General features: G+C 40.1%; 1 protein-coding gene across 1 annotated transcript in view; it reads left to right on the top strand.

The window, feature by feature from the left end:
• Positions 1-482: 482 nt before the first annotated feature.
• MET (MET proto-oncogene, receptor tyrosine kinase) overlaps positions 483-25,112 on the top strand; it is a 128,359-nt gene continuing 103,729 nt past the window's right edge. Inside the window, exon 1 of the mRNA XM_030857616.2 lies at positions 483-741. The gene's annotated coding sequence lies outside the window, so the exon portion shown is untranslated. The remainder of the gene's footprint in view (positions 742-25,112) is intronic.

Raw genomic sequence — 25,112 nt, 5'->3', positions numbered from 1 at the left:
GGGCACCAGGAGGGGGAGACTCGGTCCCGCTTATCTCCCGCTGTGCTAAGTTCAAACTGCCCGAGCTGGTGGGGAGGAGAGTGCGCGCGGCCAGGGCGAGAAAACTTCTACTCCACCTAGAAAGTTTCACCTTGTGGGCGGGGGAGGGGCGGAGGAAACGAGACCCCCGCGGGGCCCGGCGCGGCGCGCGGGCGGCAGGAAGGGCGGGGGCCGATTTCCCCCTCAGGGTGTTGTTGCCAGTCCCCACCTCAGCGGTCCTTGGACCCGTGGACGAGGTGGACGGACAGCGCACGAGACAGACGGACACGTGCAGGGGCGGGCGGACGAGAGCACGAGTCGGGTCTCCTGGCCGTTCCTCCCGGCTGGACCCGCCCGGGCCGCCGCGGGCCGCGCGCGCCGATGCCCGGCTGAGTCACGGCCCGGGCAGCGCGCGGGTGGGAAGGGGCGGAGGGAACGCGGGTGGGAAGGGGCGGAGGGAGCACGGCCGGCGGGAGGACGGGGCGTTCGGCTGGGCCCGGCCACAGGTGACCCGGAGGCTCTCGCCGCCCCCGGCGCCCACAGCGCTTTGTGACCAGATGCGAAGCCCAGCGGAGGGCGCGAGCCAGATGCGGGGCGACAGCTGACTTGCTGAGAAGAGGCAGGGAGGCGCGGAGCGCGCGGGTGGTCCTTACGCGGTTGATCCCTACGCGGTTGATCCCTGCCCAGTTGACGTCTCCTCCGCCGGCTCCTGGGCGCCGCAAGGTAAAAACTACAGCCCCTTTCGTATCCTGCACCCCGTCTTTCGCCCCTGCCCTTCTGCTCTTTGTTCCCCTAAGAGACCTGACTGCTGTTCCAGAGGGCAAGACCCGGGAGGTGGGCGAGAGTTTAGGGGCTTCAGAAACTAAAGAGCTGTGGCCCCAGGGGCGAGGTCGAAACTAGAATGGGGCTTTTCGTTTTAGGGGGTTGCTTCTGACAGCCACCTGTGTGACTCAGGAGAGGGGCGCAGGGGTGGGCGATGGTGTATGACTGTTATGGCCCAGCAAGTTTCAAGGCTGTGATCTGACTCAAAAGTGATCCGGTCACCCTGACGGAGGGTGATGTGGCCAGCAAGCTTCGAGCCAGCAGTTTCCTTGTTCCCATCCTTGCTTTATATCTGTATTAAGTGGGGCCCCTTCCAAGGGGCAGGTGTTTCTGTGAGGGTCTGAATTCTTAATTTCTGGCAAATACACAGGGCTTGTTGTGACCTATCGTTTTCAATCTTACCTTATCTCTCTGCTGGGGCTCTGTGGAGGACATCTGTCTTATTAGGTGAAATAGATTAGAACCAGAGGTCGGGCAATCTGGCTACGACTGTTACTGACCCAATAATTAAAGCACGAACGAAAGAATTTTCACAGACTATCTACAATGCAGAATTTACTCCAAAGTACTCTCATTTCATACCTTTTATGTTTTAAAAGAGCCATTTACTAATTTGGCAGTTGGAGAGAGTTCCTGTGGCTCATGCATGAATAGTTCTGCCCAGTGTGTTTTACCTTATCACAGTTTTATGTGTAAAGGAGTCCTGGGGCAGAATGAAATATTGTCAACTCTCTTAGGCAAAATAATCAGGATACTTTAATTGCCAAGTTAAGACGGTCGGTGAATATGAGAGGATTGTAAAAACTGACGTTGGAGAGAATATAGACTATCTGGACCCTCTCCTGAATTTTAAGAACACTGTTCACATTTTGTAGAGTTGGGTGGAGGTTTATTTTGTCATTTCCATCAGGCAGACACATGCACATTGCCATGCAAATGGATTCAGAAAAACATTTTCCTTTACAGCTAAACTATTATAGCTGACTAATGAATTTTTTCTGCATGAAGATGATCTGAAAATGATGTACATCACGTTTCTCTGTGCCTCTAGGACATAAATTGTGCTTTTATGTAAACTGTAAGTGGTGCTTGGATTATTTACAGGTACATAGTTTTTCTTTCTAGCTCCAAGCTTATTGGGCTTTGTTTTAACATGTAAACTTCCATAATGGAACAGAGAGTGAGGTGCTTTGGTTCCAATTGTAGACTGCAAGTCTGTGGTGTATTCAGTGTTCATTCTTTTTGAGTTGCTGAATAATACAAGTAAAATTTACATCACTCATAAGAAATTTTTGTAGTACCAAAAATGTGGCTGATTGCCTATAAAATTTACTGGTGTTTTAAAAATTCTGTTCAGGTTTCAAACTTAACAGTGCATGAACCTATAGTTATTAACCTAAATATATTTTGATTTTAACATAATGGAATTTATGGCATTTAGAAGATGATCTGCTGACTACTGGTTTTTCAAAGATTGCTTTACTCTTAATACATCACAGTAGAGGTTTACATTAGATGTACTTTCCATGACTTCAGAATTAGTGGTTGAGGTTTATCTGAATGATAAAGATGTATAAGATTAACCATAGCCAGTTAGTATGAAAGTTTGTAACTAATATTTTCATGACTTTTAAACCTATGATAAAAGAAAAATGACACTTTTCTAAGCAGCAGAAAAACCCTTATCTTATAAATCCCTTCTAAGACTATGACCCACTATAATCTTGAAATTCTTTAAAATTTGTTCCAAGGAGAATTAGACTAAGAAATACATTTCAAAAATCAATTTCCTTAGCTGTTGGTTAAAAAAGAAAATAAATAGTCCAAAATAGCATTAGTCTGATTTTCCTTTTGCACGTCTATATGATAGCCTCAAATAAACTTTTTCTCAAATGTGGTCATCTCAAAACAAAGTGAATAATTCAAAAGGGCTAACATTCTCTCAGGACACACACCTTTCTCTAAGTGGCTGCACTAGTGCCTATAGTGACACACCCATGTTGAGTAACAGTTCCCTACAAATTCAGAGCACCTCCCATCTCTCTGCCCCCTTCCCCCTCATCTCTTCCCCTTGGTTTGGTCAGAGCTGCTTCCAAGCTTTCTGTGCCCCCATTTCTTCCCTCTAATTTCATGTTTTCTTCACTGTCATTAGTCTCACCAGAATCATCTACGCTTTCCTTTCCCATCATCCCCAATATTTTTCTTGAGCTGCTATGTTTGTTCATGGGATACTGAATTTCCTAATTGTGCTACCTTAAGGGGAGAAAATATGCAGAAACTCAAGTGCCAGGGAGTTTACCTCACTGGTGTATGTTGAAACTGGTGTCTTTGACTCTGAGCCCTCAGGGCAGAGTTTCTTCATGGGCTTTGCTCAGTGCAAAACAAATAGTCACCTCTTAGTAATAAATGATAGATATACTAACTAATGTCAATTCAGGATCACTTTGATTCCCTGTTCTTAACAGAGTTGCTGCCAGGCCCACATTTGCTTCAGCAAAAATAGCTAAGAACTGTAGGTTAAACATCATATGTGTCTGGTACTAGAGGAACATTTTTAGAAAGGAAGAAGCGAAATATCTGCCTTTGAAGAATTAGATATTCAGATAAATAAATCTCGTGCAAAATGGAATCAAGGTCCGTAATTGTTACAAAAGAGTGACAGCCTTGGACACCATCCCACTTGCTATTAAATAATAGAAATTTTTTTTAAATCAAAAGATTGGAACTTAACTCTTAAAATTTTGAAGCTGCTTCTGAGTATATCATCTTTCTGATACTGCAACAACCTTACAGAATAGGCAAGGCTGGTTTCACTATCTTAACCTCCCCATGTTATAGACAGGGAACCTGTGCATGAGCCTAGCCCCCATGCTGTCTCAACAGCACCACAGCCTCTGCCCAGCCATCAAGGAAGTTTAACTCTTTGAAGCATTTTGCACTGAGGCGTACATTGGGATCCTTAGGTTAGTGATAGATGATGATTGTAACATTTCTAGTCTCCGGAGTTTTTCTCACCTTCTGTTTCTCCAGTTCTCTTTTTCTCCCTTTCTCTTTTTGTAGTAAAGCATACCAAGAAAAAGCTCCATTCATATGTGTGGGGCATTCTCCTATTATCAGATTAAGAGCTGTGAGTAATTTTGTAATCTACCCTTCTATCAGAAAGCGCATTCTCAGATATCTCTTCAGCTGTGTTTAACAGTTTAGTATATTCCCCTTGGGATTTGTTTCAATAAAAACATCCAGTAAAATCTGACTACTTTGCTTTTCAAGGGACAAAATGAAGAATGTGTTTTTATAAGCTGTAAAATATAATTGAGAGAAAAATCACTCGTGTGGCATTTGTAACAGGAGGTGTGAGTACAGTGAAATTAAAAAAAAAAAAATGAACTGGCTAATTGCATACCCAAGTATACATGTTTCTCCTGTGATTGTATAAATTTGTGCAAGTATACAGGTTACTCCTGTTGTTTTAAATTTCTATGATAAATTATGTAGCTATAGGGCAAATAGAAATTATATAAAAGTTTATGAGCCATATAGATTATATAATGGTCCATAGGATTTGAAATGTATTTATTCTAATATAACAAAGGATTATTAGGAAATCTGGCCCAAGCAATTATGAAAAATGGTCAGAGAATCACAGGTTCTAGTGAAAGCCAGGTTCCTGTACTCTAAGAATGTGACTAAGGATTTAGGCATTCAGGGTAATTTGTTATGCACCTACTAGGCGTGATTCTAGACTCTGGCAATGCAGCAGAGAATAAAACAGACAAAAGTCTCTGGCCTTATGATGCTCTGTTCTATAATGAGGAAGGCAAACAGTAAATAAAAGCACGTAAATAAGATGTATGTGAAGTAATGAGAGCTATCAGGAAGCATAAAGTGGAAAGAGGAGTACGGACTGTCAAGGCTAAGAGGGAATAATGGGCTGGTGACTGAAAAATTCAGTAGTGGGGTCAGAGAAGGCCTTAATTCAAAGGTGGCCTTTGAGCTAGAACCTGAAGGAGATGAAAGAATAAGGCAGAGCTTCTCCTTCGCATTCCTTGGGAGTGTCATTCTCATATTTTATCTCTGGAATTGTGCAATGCATAGCCTGCACAACTGTACGTGGAGTCCCTGGTCTTTTATGGGAAGTACCTGGACAGTGCCTGCCATACTTCATTACAGTCTCTAAGGTGAAGATGAAGGCGAGGCCCACATCCCTTGGTTTGAGGGCAATGAAAGAAAAGAACCATGGAATTTTCTTGCATTTACCTGGTCCCATCCCCACACCCCATCCTTGATCAGGGAAATTGCTCCATTCAGACAATTTTCCTTCTTATTTTCTACACAATGACCCTGACCCAGTGGAATTTGTTGAGACTAATACCCATGGCTTTGTCACAGATCGCTTTCATAGTATAAATCTGGAGACGGCAAAGGAGACAATTGCTGATGGTTTACAGCTTCTGTCTGCTGTGTACTTCTTTGCCTTCTCTCTCTCTCCTTCCTTTTCCCTTTCCAGTGTTAAACCACTGTGTTGGATTTTCTTCTTCTTTTCTTTCTTCCCCCTATGCCTTGTCTATATCCTGTATGAAGATTTGCAAACAGGTAACCTAAATGAGTAAAACTAACCAAAAACTGGGACCAAAAACCTGCTCAGAAAAAGTCCTACCTAAGGGGGAGCAGCCACTGCTTGGCATCATCAGAGTTGCCGTGAGGCTCAGTGAGTGGCACGGGCCCATGTGGTGGTGTCTTTCAGCTTTTCAGAAGCTAGAAATCTCTCAATTTTAACATGTTGACTCAGCATCTTTAAAATTGTTTGAGCTAGAGAGACAAAATATTTGCAGGCCAGATTTACAGTCTTGGCCACAACTATACCTGCCAAGTGGTCCCCTGTTTCACCCGCAGGTGCTGTTTAATTCAGCATCAGGCACAGCCCAAAAGCCCCAGGACTGCTTCTGAAAAGTATTTTATCTTGTAGAGTTCTCAGCCTTTTTTCCTCACTGGAAAATTCATCATCTATCGGCACATACTTGTTTTCCTAAACCCATCAACCCACATACATTCTATCAAACTCTGTATATTTCTAAACTATAAGAGTAATGTAGTCATTTCATTCTTAAACTGCAGCAATAATTTCCTGAAATCTAAATTCATCATAACTTTATATGTAGATTTCCTATTTCATTTCCAGGTTCTCATTCAGAATAAACTCTCCGTTTAGAATGCTGGTCTCTGTTTTGTTTTGATTTCTAAGAGCTGCCTGGACTTCACCAGTTGTTATTCCTCCACCACTGAAATTCAAAACGTGCACTGTGTTGGTTTTGAGTACCCTTTAAAAGCCATTAGATCAGTGTTGCAGTCTATTTTTCCAAAGGAATAAAAGCTCACAGGTTGTGAACTAACTTGTTTCCTTTAATCCTAAAAACTCGGTGAAATACCCAGGCTAGCGGCCTTCCGGAAAGCCATTGTGTTAGAACGGAAGATCATGTACTGTATTTCTTCCTACTATTTTAAATGCAAATATAATAATATGTCATGAAACAGTGCACATATTAAGATCAGTGGCCTTTTCCTGTTTTCAAATTATCTCTTGTTCTCTGATAGCTGGAAATCTGAACCTAGCACCTAGAATCTCAGGTCCAATTTTAAAGTTGTATGTTAAAAAAAAACATAATTGACTTGGAGGAATTAAAATGTACTCCAGTTGTTTGATAAGACCATGGGTTGTTTCTGGTTTTTAATATTTTATTGAAAATATCAAGAAGAGCATTCAGAGCTAGAGACCTTTGAAGTAATGTAGTCTTCACAAATGAGAGAGGTGGAGTAAATTTGTTGAGCAGAAGGCAGGTTGTCTCCTTTGAGGCCTAATCATGTGGGAAAGTAAAACCCAGCCAAGTTTTAGGTCCATAAGACAGCTCAAACTATCTTTAAAAATAAATTTTGGCTTTTTGGGGACTAATGTGTGTTTAGACCAACATTTTACCTCTTAAAATTTAAACCTAGGGGTCTTTTAAAGGAAATTTAATCCATGTGTTTTTGATTCACTAAATCCTAAATCATTACCCATAAACTGTATGTCTCTCTAAGCTCTTTGATGTCTAAGAAATCTTTGAAACCATGTAAGGCCCCTTTTGTTCCAGAAAAATAGGAAGTTGGTTTTTGTTAAGGGTTAGTAAACAGCATCTTCAAAAATCTGAGTTAGGTCTAAATTCCTGCAACCATAACAAAATGGATGTTTGAATGAGTACTAATGCATTTTTCTGATGCAATGTGAAAAATGTAAGTACTTTTAAGGACCTTGCTCACTGTTGGTATTCCATTGTAATCCTTATTAACCCCAAGGAAATTATTTTGGAACAACTCCTCTTTCTATTATAATATAAAGTCCAAATGTTTATCATTTTATCCTGGCACACAGTAGGTACTCAGTAAATATTTTGTTAAATGTTAAATGAATGACTTCTTCTTCTGCCCAGAACCTTCCAGCTAATGTCAATCTTTTTATTCAGTATCAGTATCCATCTGTCATGTCTTGGAATGAGATCTATTCTGAGTCAGTGACCTGGTTCAACAAATTTTAAAAATAAGCCATCTAACTAAATATATGACATTTATTGAAATTCATTCTGTACCATGACACAACAGCCTTGCAAACAGTGCTGAAAATAGGAAGGAATTTCTAGACTAATTTGATTAAATATTCAGTTGTTACCATATGCTTTCTAAAAATTGATTTTTTTTTTTCCCTTTTACTGTTCCTGCCATCCTTCCTCCCACCTTGACATGCTTACTGATTGAAAACTTTGCACAGAAAAGGGCAGGTCATTTGTATCTATAAGCAAGAGCAGCAAGTTCAAACAGGCTTGGAAAACATAATGATATAATCATAAGTTGCCATAATATAGGAGGGGAGAGAGAGGTACTCAACAATAATAGTGGTGTTGGGTTTTGCTCCAAATTACATAGATGACACATCTTTGAACTCTATTGTGTGGGGGAAAAAAAAACACCTTCTTACTGTAGTTAGATTTCCTGTTTGTGAGTGTGTATTTTGTGGTAACTAGACTTCCCATATAGACTTGAAATAAATATGTAGCTTTAAGTGCAATTGAAATCCACATGATTAGAGTACTGAAGGCTATGGAGACAGCAACTCCTCTCTAAAAGAAAGTAGTATTTAGAAGGCATAGAAGGCATGGTCATTGACATTTTCCTTGATATCATGTTGTGAATTTCTAACAACTCATCACATTTTGTCCCCAGAAAACCTTTCCTGATCAAAAGTGTGTTGTTTCTTTATGACACTGAGGTGCCAGAATTTTTCAATTTTTTATATGTTGGTGGGAACAAAAAGGAAAATTGTGCTATTATGGTCTTGAAATGGAGGTTTTCTTAGGTGAATCTGAAAGTTTGCTGCTGAATACATATATTATTATTAAAACTTGTTTTGAAATTTAATTGTAGATAGCACTGTATAAGGAGTAACTTAGTTATGTAGTTTTCACATGCTTAATTTCAATTTCAGTGGTTGACCAAACCATCAGTAATAATTATATATCCATGTGTTTGTACACATTTACATTTAGAGAATTTTTTAAACTCTAATTAAAAGGTCTCACAACTTGATAAATGAGCAGTCAAATGCCTCTGTACATTTGGAAAATGTACAGAGTATTCCAATGTATTTGTACATTTGGCAAAATGTAATTCAATTTAAGACATTTTTCTGATAACTCTCATGCTACAAATATAGGAAGTAGATAATGAAGGAGAAGACCTGCAGGTTTTGCCAGGGTAATGGGTCAGCAAGGTTAAAGGAATGGAGAGGTGGGTGGATACGCTTAAGGGTCATGGATTTGGGTGCACTGCAAGTCATGAAGAGAGTGTCCCATTAGGAATCAGGCTGCCACCTTCCAAATAGGAAAAAGGCTGGTCAAAACTGAGTGGGGAATCAAGGGAAAGCTCACAGGAAAATGGTAGGCACATGATAAGCAAAGTCGAAGCCTCCTCCAACTCTGTCACAGGTGGTTTGATTCTGGAGAAACTAGGCTATCATCTACCCATTTCTAAATCAGCCCTCTTAGTCTATCCTACCCTTAGCTACCAGTAAGAATAGCAGGAATATGTAGCAGAAAAAGAGGGACTTCTATTCTGAGTGTCAGAGGCATGTCCTATGCACTCTTTTAGCTACTCAAAAACACTGTAAATGAAATTGCGTGTTCTCAGAAGGAATCACAGTATTAAAAGAAAAACCCAGGGCTTCCCTGGTGGCGCAGTGGTTGAGAGTCCGCCTGCCGATGCAGGGGACGTGGGTTCGTGCCTCTGTCCGGGAGGATCCCACATGCCGCGGAGCGGCTGGGCCCGTGGGCCGTGGCCGCTGGGCTTGCGCGTCCGGAGCCTGGGCTCCGCAACGGGAGAGGCCACGGCAGTGAGAGGCCCGCGTACCGCAAAAAAAGAAAAACCCAGGTTACAAATGTTTTATACCATTTTCATGACTAAAATTTTCTAGCATATCAGGGCATTATAATCCATTTGTTACTGTTGGGATCAAAAGTTATGGCCCTTAAAACTATATCAATAATTATTTTCCATTGGGATATCATCTGCAGTGTATGTATATTAGCTTTTCTTGGGGATATTATCTTGAGACCATTTCTTTGTGTCTTGATTGTACAGAGTTCATGCTTTAGTGTGCGTAAGAATTGTACTTCTCATGTTCTAAACTTATACAGTAGTCTAAAGAGTTAAGGAAAGCTTATATCAGGGCCTGCCTTCACTTCCTGTCTTTTTGCTACTCTGAGAGTCTTAGGTGAGCAGCTGTCATCTGATTCTGGCCTCACATTCAGGCAGAATCCCTCCAGCTCCTGCTGAAAGGCACACTGTCCAAACTGAGCTCGTGGCCTGACCACTCTCTAGTTAAGATAAAGACAGCAGACAAATAGAATCATTCAGGGCCTGTGTGAAACTTTGGACCTAAAATATTACCCTAGCTGTTTTTTTTTAACTGAGAGTATAAGTGTACAGTAAAATATTTTAAGTTCTATTGAATTATATAAAGAAGCAATCAAAGCAAAGGTTGTTGACAGAAGAAAGCTTTCTCCTAACAGAAATGAATATGCATTTTGGACTTCTTAAAATTCACTTTCTGTCATGTCAAAATTAAGATACTTCTGAATTTTATTTCAGTCTCACTAACACACATTTGGATTGTTCATTGAAATTTGTACGTCAAGGTCCAATGACTTTACACATTCTTATAGTCTTCAAATAGCTTACCAAAAAGTTGTTCTTTAAATCACCAGAAAAGTGCAGATAAATCCCCAGTTTCATTAATGACAATGAAAGACGACAGCTCTTGAATCTATGTCATAACTTGATTAATTGCTTTCCAAATGTTATTAAAGATTCTAAATGAATAACAAGACTTGTATTTAGGATCAAGGCTCCCTCACAATTCCTAAATGGGTTTTAATTTTCAGACTTAGATAATTATTATATCTGATTCATTTCTTTAACATCTTTAGACTGTTGGTCTTATTGAAAAGAGAACAGAGTATCTGTTTCAATATGTTTTTCTTTTCTCTGAAGTTATTCCTTACAGATTTCAATAATAATGGTTTTGAAATAAAAATAATCAAATGCTGGCATTTCCTCTTAATAAACGTTCATAGATCTGATGAATTAATAAACATTACAAAGAATTCACTACAGAGGTTATGATTATGGGACCATTTAATCCCCAAATCTGTCATGCTGACTGTTTAGATACTCAATGAAAATGAGCATTGTGCATTAGGATGAGTATTATCTCAAGAGAACTTTATTCTTGTTTTGGTCATTGCCCATTTTGGCCAATTCATAGCACCTGCTTCTCTTACCAGCAAATCTGTTTACTTGTCTCTAGTCTCATTTTTACCCTTTCCCACCACAATGATTACAAACTTCCACTATTCCTTCAAGCTCTTGAATCTCATTGGCTCCCCTTCTTCTCAGTGTAGTATCTTCCCTCATAGTTTAGAGAGCAAACAGAAGCCTGAATAGTTTCTATGTCACCCGTTATTACTTCCTTGCTTCTCTGTCAAATGATGAAATGGTCTTTTCAGCCTATGGTTTTGATCCCATTCTTCCCCACATCTTCCAACACCTTGCTCCATCTATCCCACCTTCCCTACCAATCCCTCTCATCTTTAAAATCTCCATCGCCTTTTTTCATTCAGCCCTTACTCAACTTGCTGCTTCTAGAAAGAAACACACACCCTGAGAAGATCCTTAATATACAGTTACCTTAAGTATTCACTGCTATTTCTGCCTTATCCTTTAAATAAAGAATTCTTGAAGATCACTATCTCATTTTTTCTACTATCATTCATTCTTTAACTTATTCAACTCAAGCAGTCTCTTCCCCACTCCCAAGAAAATATCCTCACTCTAATCACTGGAAACCTCATTGCCAAATCTGACAGACACTTCTGTTATCCCACTTGACCCCTCTATGAGATTTGACACTATACATCTTGCTTTTCCATTCCTGAAATTTCTCAAGCTTCTGAAATACCACTCAAACCTTTCCTTCAGCCTTTAGATATAAAGTTTAGATTCTGGTCTTTAGGGTTCCATCTGAATCCCTTCTTTCTCTTACTGGACATGCCCATGGGTGATCTCATTTACCTCCATGACTTCAAATACACTAATGGACCAATGGTTCACCAATTGCTATCTCTAACTCCCTCTTCTCTCTAAATCACTGTGCCCATGTTGTTAGTCACCTTAAAGACACTGCCACTTGAATGACCAACAGACACTCAGTTATTAACTGAACTATTATTTTTGCCCAAAACTCTTCTCTGCCTACTTTCCTTACTTTTGTTTATTATACCCAAGGTAGACATTTTTTAGCCATCTTTGATTTCTCAGTCTCCTCAATGGTCAGTATTGATGTTGCATCATTGTCACATAGATTTCTAATCTAGTCCTTTCTTTCTGTTATATCCATACTGCCAGAGTTTTTATTCAGGATCATTCTTTCATTTATTAATTCATTCCATTATCTATTCTTCAACAAATTCTTACCAAGTGCCATGTAATGGCAGTATGCCAGGGGCTAAAGATGGAGCTTATAGTCTAGTGGGAAGTATGAATAAGTAAATTACAACACAACATTATAAAGTCTAGATAAGGCGGAGGCAGGTTTGATGTATGAGCACATGGGAGAGTTCCTAAACCCTTCCTAGAGGGCAAGAGAAGCATTGGAGAAGGCTTCCTAGAAGAAATGTTCCCTAAGATGAGACTTGAAGAGAGAGTAAGAGTTAACCAGGTGAAGGTGAGGGCAGAGGTGTTCCATGAAGAGGGATCTATGTGTTGAAACCCAGAGTGGAAGAACACATGGCTTGCTTCAACAACTTAAAGAAGGACAGAGTGGCTGGAGCCTAGATTTCTAGGGAGGAGATGGCAAGTGGCAAGGCTGGAGAATTAGGCAGAAGCCAAATCATGCATGGCTTTTAAGCTGTGCTAAGGAGTTGAACTGTTTTTAAACATAAAAATAACATAATCAGATTGTCTTTTTAAAAAGATATCTCTGTTACGTTGGGGAATGGATGATCAGGGACAAGAATGGAGAGGGAAGACCAGGTAAGAAGCTGTTGTAATAATCCAGGTAAGAAGTGATACCGCCCTGGGGATGGATGCAGGTGGACATATTTAAAAGACCTGTAGGTGGGAGTCAAGCATGATGTCTTGGAAATGTGGGAAATGTTCGGCACCAAGATAGGATATGGAATGGGAGAACAAGTTTCATAGGAGTAGACGGAGGTGCCAGACGGTATACCCAACTGCTCCTTCTTGGTCACCCTGCTCTCCCCAGCCTGTTGGCGTCAGTGAGCCCTAGCACGCGGTTCTCCTCTCTTCATTCCCTACACTCCTTTCCTTGGTGGTTTCATCCAGTCTCATGGCTTTCATACCATTGATATGCAGACAACTTCCTAATTTAAACTCCAGGACTCAAATATCCAACTGCAAAGTAAACATCTCCATTTAGATGTCTAAAAAGTATGTCAAACATGAACAAAACTACTGATCTTCACACATCTCTGCCAAACTTGCTCCACCCTCCAGCTCCTTTGTAACTGGCAGAACCATTCTCCCTGTTACAAAAGCCAAAATCCTTGGCATATTCTTGACTCCTTTTTTTCCTCACACACCTCATCTCCATATCCATCTGCAGATCCTTTTAGCTGCGTTCAAAATATAACCAGAATTCAGCCACCTCTCATCACTTATTCCTTCCTCTTGGCCTAGGCCACTGCCATCATTTACCTACACTATTAACAGCAGCCTCCCAACTCCCAAACAGCCTCACTTCTCCATTTTAGCCCTATCCCAGCCCCCTGCCACCAGCAATCTCCCACACCCACTCAAGGTGATTCCATTCAAGTATAATCAATCCCTTGCTCAACACTCTGCAGTGGCTTCATATTTCACTCCAATAAAGGCCAAGGTCTCACAGTGGCCTACAAGGCCCTGCCTGATCCGATTCTTTGTCTTCTCTGATCTCATCTTCTAATCACCAAGGTCCAGGCTTACTGGCCCCATTGCTGTGCTTCAGACACACCAGGCAGAGCTGTATTTAGATGGCTAAGTCCGCTCTTCCTCCAACTCTTTACTTAAAAGGCAACTTCCCAGTTTTTCTTTTTTTTTTTAACTTCTTTATTGGAGTATAATTGCTTTGCAAGGTTGTGTTGGTTTCTGCTTTATAACAAAGTGAATCAGTTTTACATATACATATGTCCCCATGTCTGTTCCCTCTTGCGTCTCCCTCCCTCCCACCCTTCATATCCCACCCCTCTGGGTGGTCACAAAGCACTGAGCTGATCTCCCTGTGCTATGCGGCTGCTTCCCACTAGCTATCTATTTTACATTTGGTACTATATATAAGTCCATGCCACTCTCTCACTTTGTCTCAGCTTACCCTTCCCCTCCCTGTATCCTCAAGTCCATTCTCTAGTAGGTCTCTGTCTTTATGCCCGTCTTGCCCCTAGGTTCTTTATGACATTTTTTTTTCAGATTCCATATATATGTGTTAGCATACGGTATTTGTTTTTCTCTTTCTGACCTACTTCACTCTGTATGACAGACTCTATGTCCACCCACCTCACTATAAATAACTCAATTTCGTTTCTTTTTATGACTAAGTAATATTTCATTGTATATATCTGCCACATCTTCTTTATCCATTCATCTGTTGATGGACACTTAGGTTGCTTCCATGTCCTGGCTATTGTAAATAGAGCTGCAATGAACATTTTGGTACATGACTCTTTTTGAATTATGGTTTTCTCAGGGTATATGCCCAGTAGTGGGATTGCTGGTCGTATGGTAGTTCTATTTTTAGTTTTTTAAGAAACCTCCATACTGTTCTCCATATGGCTGTATCAATTTACATTCCCACCAGCAGTGCAAGAGGGTTCCCTTTTCTCCACACCCTCTCCAGCATTTATTGTTTGTAGATTTTTTGATGATGGCCATTCGAATCGGTGTGAGATGATATCTAATTGTAGTTTTGATTTGCATTTCTCTAATGATTAATGATGTTGAGCATTCTTTCCTGTGTTTGTTGCCAATCTGTATATCTTTGGAGAAATGTCTATTTAGGTCTTCTGCCCATTTTTGGACTGGGTTGTTTGTTGTTTTGATATTGAGCTGCATGAGCTGCTTGTAAATTTTGGAGATTAATCCTTTGTCAGTTGCTTCATTTGCAAATATTTTCTCCCATTCTGAGGGTTGTCTTTTCGTCTTGTTTATGGTTTCCTTTGCTATGCAAAAGCTTTTATATTTCATTAGGTCCCATTTGTTTACTTTTCTTTTTATTTCCATTTCTCTAAGAGGTGGAGCAAAAAGGATCTTGCTGTGATTTATGTCATAGAGTGTTCTGCCTCTGTTTTCCTCTAAGAGTTTGATAGTGTCTGCCCTTACATTTAGGTCTCTAATCCATTTTGAGTTTATTTTTGTGTATGGTGTTAGGGAGTGTTCTAATTTCATTCTTTTACATGTAGCTGTCCAGTTTTCCCAGAACCACTTATTGAAGAGGCTGTCTTTTCTCCACTGCATATTCTTGCCTCCTTTGTCAAGGATGAGGTGACCATATGTGCATGGGTTTATCTCTAGGCTTTTTATACTGTTCCCTTGATCTGTATTTCTGTTTTTGTGCCAGTACCATACTCTCTTGATTACTGTAGCTTTGTAGTATAGTCAGAAGTCAGGGAGCCTGATTCCTCCAGCTCCGTTTTTCTTTCTCAAGATTGCTTTGGCTTTTCGGGGTCTTTTGTGTTTCCATACCAATTGTGAAATTTTTTGTTCTAGTTCTATGAAAAATGCTGCTGGTAGTTTGATAGGGATTGCATTGAATCTATAGATTGCTTTGGGTAGTATAGTCATTTTCACAATGTTGATTCTTCCAATCCAAGAACATGGAATATCTCTCTATCTATTTGTATCATCTTTAGTTTCTTTCATCAGTGTCTTATAATTTTCAGCATACAGGTCTCTTGTCTCCTTAGGTATGTTTATTCCTAGATATTTTATTCTTTTTGTTGCAGTGGTAAATGGGAGTGTTTTCTTAATTTCACTTTCAGATTTTTCATCATTAGTGTATAGGAATGCAAGAGATTTCTGTGCAGTAACGTTGTATCCTGCTACTTTACCAAATGCATTGATTAGCTCTAGTAGTTTTCTGGTAGCACCTTTAGGATTCTCTATGTATAGTATCATGTCATCTGCAAACAGTGGCAGGTTTACTTCTTCTTTTCCAATTTGGATTCCTTTTATTTCTTTTTCTTCTCTGATTGCTGTGGCTAAAACTTCCAAAATTATGGTGAATAATAGTGGAGAGAGTGGGCAACGTTGTCTTTACTGATCTTAGTGGAAATGGTTTCAGTTTTTCACCATTGAGGACAACGTTGGCTGTGGGTTTGCCATATATGACCTTTATTATGTTGAGGAAAGTTCCTTCTATGCCTACTTTCTGCACGGTTTTTATCATAAATGGATGTTGAATTTTGTCCAAAGCTTTCTCTGCATCTATTGAGATGATCATATGTTTTTTCTCCTTCAATTTGTTAATATGGTGTATCACATTGATTGATTTGCCTACATTGAAGAATCCTTGCATTCCTGGGATAAACCCCACTTGATCATGGTGTATGATCCTTTTAATGTGCTGTTGGATTCTGTTTGCTAGTATTTTGTTGAGGATTTTTGCATCTATGTTCATCAGTGGTACTGGCCTGTAGTTTTCTTTCTTTGTGACATCTTTGTCTGGTTTTGGTATCAGGGTGATGGTGGCCTCGTAGAATGAGTTTGGGAGTGTTTCTCCCTCTGCTATATCTTGAAAGAGTTTGAGAAGATAGGTGTTAGCTCTTCCCTAAATGTTTGATAGGATTTGGCTGTGAAGCCATCTGGTCCTGGGCTTTTTTGTTTGTTGGAAGAATTTTAATCACAGTTTCAATTTCAGTGCTTTTGATTGGTCTGTTCATATTTTCTATTTCTTCCTGGTTCAGTCTCAGATGGTTGTGCATTTCTAAGAATTTGTCCATTTCTTCCAGGTTGTCCATTTTATTGGCGTATAGTTGCTTGTAGTAATCTCTCATGATCCTTTGTATTTCTACAGTGTCAGTTGTTACTTATCCTTTATCATTTCTAATTCTGTTGATTTGAGTCTTCTCCCTTTTTTTTCTGATGAGTCTGGCTAATGGTTTATCAATTTTGTTTATCTTCTCAAAGAACCAGCTTTTAGTTTTATTGATCTTTGCTATCGTTTTCTTCATTTCTTTCTGACCTGATCTTTATGATTTTTTTCCTTCCGTTAACTGTGGAGTTTTTTTGTTCTGCTTTCTATAATTGCTTTTGGTGTAAGGTTAGGTTATTTATTTGAGATGTTTCTTGTTTCTTAAGGTAGGATTGTATTGCTATAAACTTCCCTCTTAGAACTGCTTTTGCTGCATCCCATAGGTTTTGGGTCATCCTGTTTTCCTTGTCATTTTTTCTAGGTATTTTTTTATTTCTTCAGTGATCTCTTGGTTATTAAGTAGTGTGTTGTTTAGCCTCCATGTGTTTGTATTTTTTACAGATTCTTTCCTGTAATTGATATCTAGTCTTATAGCGTTGTGGTTGGAAAAGATACTTGATACGATTTCAATTTTCTTAAATTTACCAAGGCTTGATTTGTGACCCAAGATATGAGCTATCCTGGAGAATGTTCCATGAGCACTTGAGAAGAATGTGTATTCTGTTGTTTTTGGATGGAATGTGCTATAGATATCAATTAAGTCCATCTTGTTTAATGTATCATTTAAAGCTTGTGTTTCCTTATTTATTTTCATTTTGGATGATCTGTCCATTGGTGAAAGTAGGGTGTTAAAGTCCCCTACTATACTTGTGTTACTGTCGATTTCCCCTTTTATGGCTGTTAGTATTTGCCTTACGTATTGAGGTGCTCCTATGTTGGGTGCATAAATATGTACAATTGTTATATCTTCTTCTTGGATTGGTCCCTTGATCATTATGTAATGTCCATCTTTGTCTCTTGTAATAGTCTTTATTTTAAAGTCTGTTTTGTCTAATATGAGAATTGCTACTCCAACTTTCTTTTGATTTCCATTTGCACGGAATATCTTTTTCCATCCTCTTACTTTCAGTTTGTATGTGTCCCTAGGTCTGAAGTGGGTCTCTTGTAGACAGCATATATATGGGTCTTGTTTATGTATCCATTCAGCCAGTCTATGTCTTTTGGTTGGACCATTTAATCCATTTACATTTAAGGTAATTATCGATATGTATATTCTTTTTTTTTTTTTTTTTTGCGGTATGCGGGCCTCTCACTGTTGTGGCCTCTCCCGTTGCGGAGCACAGACTCCGGATGGCAGGCTCAGTGGCCATGGCTCACGGGCCCAGCCGCTCCACGGCATGTGGGATCTTCCCGGACCCGGGCACGAACCCGTGTCCCCTGCATCGGCAGGCGGACTCTCAACCACTGCGCCACCAGGGAAGCCCGATGTGTATATTCTTATTACCATTTTATTAATTGCTTTGGGTTTGTTATTGTAGGTCTTTTCCTTCTCTTGTGTTTTCTGCCTAGAGAGGTTCCTTTAGCATTTGTTGTAAAGCTGGTTTGGTGGTGCTGAATTCTCTTAGCTTTTGCTTGTCTGTAAAGGTTTTAATTTCTCCATCAAATCTGAATGAGATCCTTTCTGGGTAGAGTAATCTTGGCTGTAGGTTTTTCTCCTTCATCACTTTAAATATGTACTGCCACTCCCTTCTGGCTTGCAGAATTTCTGCTAAAAGATCAGCTGTTAACCTTATGGGGATTCCCTTGTGTGTTATTTGTTTTTGCCTTGCTGCTTTTAATATTTTTTCTTTGTATTTAATTTTTGATAGTTTGATTAATATGTGTCTTGGCATGTTTCTCCTTGGATGTATCCTGTATGGGACTCTCTGTGCTTCCTGGACTTGATTAACTATTTCCTTTCCCATATTAGGGATGTTTTCAACTATAATCTCTTCAAATATTTTCTCAGTTCCTTTCTTTTTCTCTTTTTCTTCTGGGACCCCTATAATTCGAATGTTGGTGCATTTAATGTTTTCCCAAAGGTCTCTGAGACTGTCCTGAATTCTTTTCATTCTTTTTTGTTTATTCTGCTCTGCAGTAGTTATTTCCATTATTTTATCCTCCAGGTCACTTATCCATTCTTCTGCCTCAGTTATTCTGCTATTGATCCCTTCTAGAGAATTTTTAATTTCATTTATTGTGTTGTTCATCACTGTTTGTTTGCTATTTAGTTCTTCTAGGTCCTTGTTAAACGTTTCTTGTATTTTCTCCATTCTATTTCCAAGATTTTGGATCATCTTTACTATCATTATTCTGAATTCTTTTACAGGTAGACTGCCTAGTTCCTCTTCATTTGTTAGGTCTCGTGGGTTTTTATCTTACTCCTTCATCTGCTGTGTGTTTTTCTGTCTTCTCATTTTGCTTAACTTACTCTGTTTGGGGTCTCCGTTTCACAGACTGCAGGTTCGTAGTTCGCGTTGTTTTTGGTGTCTGTCCCCAGTAGCTAAGCTTCGTTCAGTGGGTTGTGTAGGCTTCCTGGTGGAGGGGACTAGTGCCTGTTTTCTGGTGGATGAGGCTGGATCTTGTCTTTCTGGTGGGCAGGTCCACGTTTGGTGGTGAGTTTTGGAGTATCTGTGGCCTTGTGATTTTATACCGCCTCTTTGCTAATGGATGGGGTTGTGTTCCTGTCTTGCTAGTTGTTTGGCATAGGGTGTCCAGCACTGTAGCGTTGTTGAGTGAAGCTGGGTCTTTGTGTTGAGATGGAGATCTCTGGGAGAGCTTTTGCTGTTTGATATTACTTGGAGCTGGGAGGTCTCTTGTGGACCAGTGTCCTGAACTTGGCTCTCCCACCTCAGAGGCACAGCCCTGACGCCTGGCTGGAGCGCCAAGAGCCTGTCATCCACATGGCTCAGAATAAAAGGGAGGAAAAAAAAGAAAGAAACAAAGTAGAATATAAAGTAAAATAAAATAACGTTATTAAAATAAAAAGTAATTATTAAAAAATGTTTTAAGTAATAAAAAAAAAGAAAGTGGAGAGCAACCAAACCAACAAAGAAATCCACCAATGATAACAAGTGCTAAAAACTATACTAAAAACAAACCAAAAAAAAAAGCGGACTGACAGAACCCTAGGACAAATGTTCAAAGCAAAGCTATACAGACAAAATCACACACAGAAGCATACACATACTCACAAAAAGAGGAAAAGGGAAAAAAAAAATATATATATATATATCATTGCTCCCAAAGTCCACCACCTCAATTTGGGATGACTTGTTGTCTATTCAGGTATTCCACAGATGCAGGGTACATCAATTTGTTTGTGGAGATTTAATCCGCTGCTCCTGAGGCTACTGGGAGAAATTTCCCTTTCTCTTCTTTGTTTGCACAGCTCCTGGGGTTCAGCTTTGGATTTGGACCCGCCCTCTGCATGTAGGTCACCTGAGGGTGTCTGTTCTTCCCTCAGACAGGACGGGGTTAAAGGAGCAGCTGATTCGGGGACTCTGGCTCACTCAGGCCGCGGGGGAGGGAGGGGTACGGATGCGGGGCGAGCCTGCGGCGGCAGAGGCAGGCGTGACATTGCACCAGCCTGAGGCGTGCCGTGCGTTCTCCCGGGGAAGTTGTCCCTGGATCATGGGACCCTGGCAGTGGCGGGCTGCACAGACTCCCGGGAGGGGAGGTGTGATCTGTGCTTGCACACAGGTTTCTTGGTGGCGGCAGCAGCAGCCTTAGTGTCTCATGCCCATCTCGGGTCTGTGCTGATAGCCGCGGCGCGCGCCCTTCTCTGGAGCTCCTTAACGCGTGCTCTTAATCTCCTCTCCTCGTACACCAGGAAACAAAGAGGCAAGAAAAAGTCTCTTGCCTCTTCGGCAGGTCCAGACTTTATCCCGGACTCCCTCCCGGCTAGCCGTGGCGCACTAGCCTCCTTCAGGCTGTGTTCATGCAGCCACCCCCAGTCCTCTCCCTGAGATCTGACCTCCGAAGCCCGAGCCTCAGCTCCCAGCCCCCGCCTGCCGCGGCGGGTGAGCAGACAAGCCTATCGGGCCGGTGAGTGCTGGTCGGCACTGATCCTCTGTGCGGGAATCTCTCCGCTTTGCCTTCCGCACTCCTGTTGCTGCACTCTCCTCCGTGGCTTCGAAGCTTCCCGCAGTCTCTGCCCGCCCTCGAAGGGGCTTCCTAGTGTGTGGAAACCTTTCCTCCTTCCCAGCTCCCTCCCAGAGGTTCAGGTTCCATCCCTATTCTTTTGTCTCTGTTTATTCTTTTTCTTTTGCCCTACCCAGGTACGTGGGGAGTTTCTTGCCTTTTGGGAGGTCTGAGGTCTTCTGCCAGCGTTCAGTAGGTGTTCTGTAGGAGTTGTTCCACATGTAGATGTATTTCTGATGTATTTGTGGGGAGGAAGGTGATCTCCATGTCTTTCTCTTCCACCATCTTGAAGCTCCTCCCCCTTCCCAGTTTTTCAAAGTTACAGACCTCTTCCACCACCTCCCCTCCAGGCACTCTTGATCCCCCAATGCTGCTTTTTTTTTTTTTTTTTTTTTTTGCCTGTAACACTCATCAACTTCTTTTTTTTCACATTCTGAAACTTCTTTATTTGTTGAGGACAGTTAACAAATAGAATAAATACTTTTCACATGGAGCCGTGCATTTTTTCCAACATTTACTTATCAACGTCTAATATAGTACAGGATTGACTTAATTGTTTTATGTATTTGTTGTCTGGAGCACCTGCTACAGAGTAAGTTCCACAACAGCAGGAATGTTTGTTTTGTTTACTGGTGTACCCCCAAGCACCTTGCACATATTAGCTCCTCAATAAATATTTGTCAAATTTAGTCTTGAATAGCTGTTGAACATACAAAATTGATGCTTGAGAGATGGATTTCTGGACTCTCTGGAGCTAAAGAGATGAGGATGCAGATCTGGGAGTCTTCACTCTATTGTAAGTCTTCATCCTCTAGTGCCTGGAAGATTCAGTGACCTTCCGTTATGTCTTCTGGCCTGTAGCTCCTTTCCCCTCCAGTCCACTCACCACACTGTCACCAAAGTTGTCTAATATATAGTTATAAGTATTCTGGTTTCCGTGTCCTGATTAAAACCTCCCAGGGACTCTCCACTACTGAAAGAGTACAGGCCCCTCAATAGGATGCATAAGACTTTCTGTGATATGCCCCAGCCTAACCTTCTGGCTTCATCCACACCCAGCCCAGCCCACATAGCCTCTGTGCCAGTTACATCTTCCTGACCAGCCCTGCACATTCTCCCCAAGGTGCCTGCATGTATGGTCTCTCAGTCCAGAGAGTCTGTCCCGTCTCCACTGTGCCTGAGCAACTCCAGCTTATCCTGCAAGTAATATCTTCACTTTGGGATACTACTTGGCCCTGCCTCTGTCTGCTGTAGTTAACTCTCCTTCCCTGTATTCCTCCAGAGATGTACACCCATCTGGAGTTCACAACTAGAGGGCAATGTGCCAGGAGGCTGGGACTGCCAACCAGTGGGCAGCACCTATATGGTTAAAAAGTTTTTTAATGCCTTGCTCTCTTTTCTCTCTTTCTCTCTCTCCCTAAAACACACACACACACACACACACACACACACACACACACAAACCCTGGATTATTTTTCCTTGAATTGATCCATTATATAAATGCAGTCCTGAGCACAGTTGTTTTTAAGTTGTCCTAACCTTTTAGTTTATCAATTTTTCAAGGATGCAGAGTTTTAGATATTGGATTCTGTACTTATTTTTCTGTACTGCTCTGTTTTTATGAGGATAACTTTGCTTGGTGTTCTTTATTCATTTTAAAGTATTTAAGATTTTTGTAGAAAGTTTTATTTGGTTCTTTTATTCTCTGATTACATATTGATCTCAACGTCGTGATATTTATGTGCTTTTAATTTTTCTCTCAACACTGTTAGAATTGCATTATGTTTACCCAAGGAATCCACATCTATACAAAATATGGCCAGTTTTGTTATTTCTTCCATTCATACTATTTTCATGATTTCTAAAAGTTTTTTTTTCTACTTTGCTTGAAAAGAAAACATCATATACTGACAAAATTCACCTTGAAAAGGGTCCCTAGTTCACTTCACTGCCAGAGAGTCTACTAGTTAACTTTGATTTCGAAGAAAAGCTCTCAGATGTGAGCAAAATAAAATTCAGCCACACCCTAAGAGCTAGGTGCAAATAGTGTTAGAGGAGAATGCCCCCCTTGCTTGACCACTCCATATTTCAGGGTCACAGCCTGCCCTTTGGCATCCTCATGGGTCTCCTCTTTTTCTCTCTTTCCCTGGATGCTGATTTCTCTTTCTTTATGTGACAGCGGCCATGACACGAATGGGGTCCACTAACCACCAGCATTTCTCTGCAGCCATTTGATTTCTGCTTTGGGTAACACCAGAGGAGATTGATCAGTTATATAAACTCAATCCTGAGCACAGTTCTTCCCATTTGAAATTCACCGTGCCTTATGCCAAGGACATTTTCAAACACTGAGGGAGGGAAATGTCGGATTTATTAATGAGTGATGTACCGGCTTCCTCTCTGTGTCTCCCTTTTGTGGTTCACATTCTGACCATTCAGTCAGGTTTATCCTGTTCAAACCCTGTATTTGAATGCAACTGGAAGAGGTTGCTAGGCTTTTTTTCATTTTTATTTTAATTTGTGTAGTTAGAAAAATGTTTCTCAAATGCGATTTGTGGATTCATGTTATTCAGGGTTCCTGGATTAATTGAATAAAATCTGGTAGCACTTCTACACGATCTGAATTATAAAATTACATCTATCCATTAGGCTGAAAAATATTTTTAAATAGTTTTATAGGATTTCAAGAATCTTAGCACTTTCTTAACATTGAAAGTTCAATCTTCACATTTTCAAGGGCAGTGAAACATTCTTATCTGACCTACGGCTTATTAATGGGACAAAAGCCTGTCCATCAATCAAGACTGACAGTTCAATGTATTTTCTGAACAGGACTTCTTACAATATGCACAATGATAAAACAAGTGTCCATTTATTCTTATTTCCCAGAAGTTGAATACTTTCAGCCATTCTTAAAAGGACAAAGATATTTACTAACAGATTATGACTGTGTGAGGGATAATCTTGAGAATATAATGGAATTCTGTTGTTTTCATCTTTACTGTTACCATATCAGAGTTGGACAATTATCTTGATCATGTTTGACAACTAGAAAATGCATGTTGGCTTTTTCTTGTGCTATGATTCAGTCATTTTCAACTTTTAAAATGTTTATTGGAAGAAGGGATACAATATTTGATAAGAGTCTGAATAAGAGCACTATTTAGGTTTCCCTCAAAGAAGCAACATTTGTATAATAATCAAGAGTAATTGTTTAGAGGAGCTGCTAAAACAATATTTATAACACATGAAAATTATTTTTGTACCATGTTTAACTTGTTTTCTCCTATAGTGACCTATATATGAATTTTAATAAGCTTTTTATTATAAATAAAGTATACATATTAATATAAGAATACTTTTTCTGTTTCAGAAATTAATGTCAGTGACAGGTTGCCGTATACACTATAACTTTTCTCTACAAGCACACAAATCTTTTCCTTGATTTTTAGTAGAAAAAAAAAAATCTTCCTTTTACATAGTTGTACCTTCACATGGTATTTAAAACCACCTGTTAGGAACAGGTTACCCTGATAATCACTTTGAAAGCAGCATGTTTTAGACACACAGCATCAAAACAGCAACAACAACGACAAAAAAAACGTATGCAGTTTTGCAACATACATGTGCTACAAAAACCTTAAAAATACAGTTCTACTCCAACAGATAAATAAGTTTGGCCAAAATATTTTCAATCTAAGTTCTGTTAGTAAAAAGGGTGATTATTCCCTTATTTTTCTCCATTTGCTTACAACTCATAATGTCATATTATATACATTCATGGGACATATTTATACTAAAAAAATTACTCATTGTTTATCTGAAATTCAAATTTAACTGAGCATCCTATATATTCATTTCCTAAACCTCAGTGGGGGCATGGGTTTGCTCTTCTTTAAAGAGGTAAAGTAATGGTTCCTTATCTGTTCTTCGTTAGTGTGGAAGGCCCTTACCATGTCTTGGAGGACAATTTTTTTTTAAATTTTATTTATTTTTTTAACATCTTTATTGGAGTATAATTGCTTTACAATGGTGTATTAGTTTCTGCTTTATAACAAAGTGAATCAGCTATACATACACATATATCCCCATATCTCTTGGAGGATAATTTAAGAAGGGCTTCAGGAACTTGAAACAGCTTTAGAGGAAAACCACAAGATGGCCAAAGGGTGGGAAAATAAGAAATAACACTATTTAAACTGTAGATGAGAGGGCCAAGGTGATGAAATAGCAAGTATTTGGAGTGGGCTCACATAGTGGACTGTGCCAAGTTCCTCATTTTTGATGAAGGTACGCAGAAACTGGCTAAGACACAACTTAGGAGGGTAAGCATAATAGCTACATTTATTGGATGCCAGTGTATGCTGCATAATTGAATGCCAGTGTCCCACAATTCATCTCTAACACTCCTGGCCAACCCACAGATGTGTACCATTATTATCCCCATGTTTTAGATGAAGAAACTGACACTCAGAGTCAGAAGGTAGGTAAATGGTAAAGCCCAGATTCACATCACATCAGAGTGTGATGACACCAAGGCCC

The sequence above is a fragment of the Globicephala melas genome, chromosome 9 (genome assembly GCF_963455315.2).
Source record: "Globicephala melas chromosome 9, mGloMel1.2, whole genome shotgun sequence".
Taxonomy (NCBI): Eukaryota; Metazoa; Chordata; class Mammalia; order Artiodactyla; family Delphinidae; genus Globicephala; species Globicephala melas.
The sequence above is the reverse complement of the archived record's forward strand: the minus strand, read 5'-3'. Positions and strand labels throughout refer to the sequence as shown.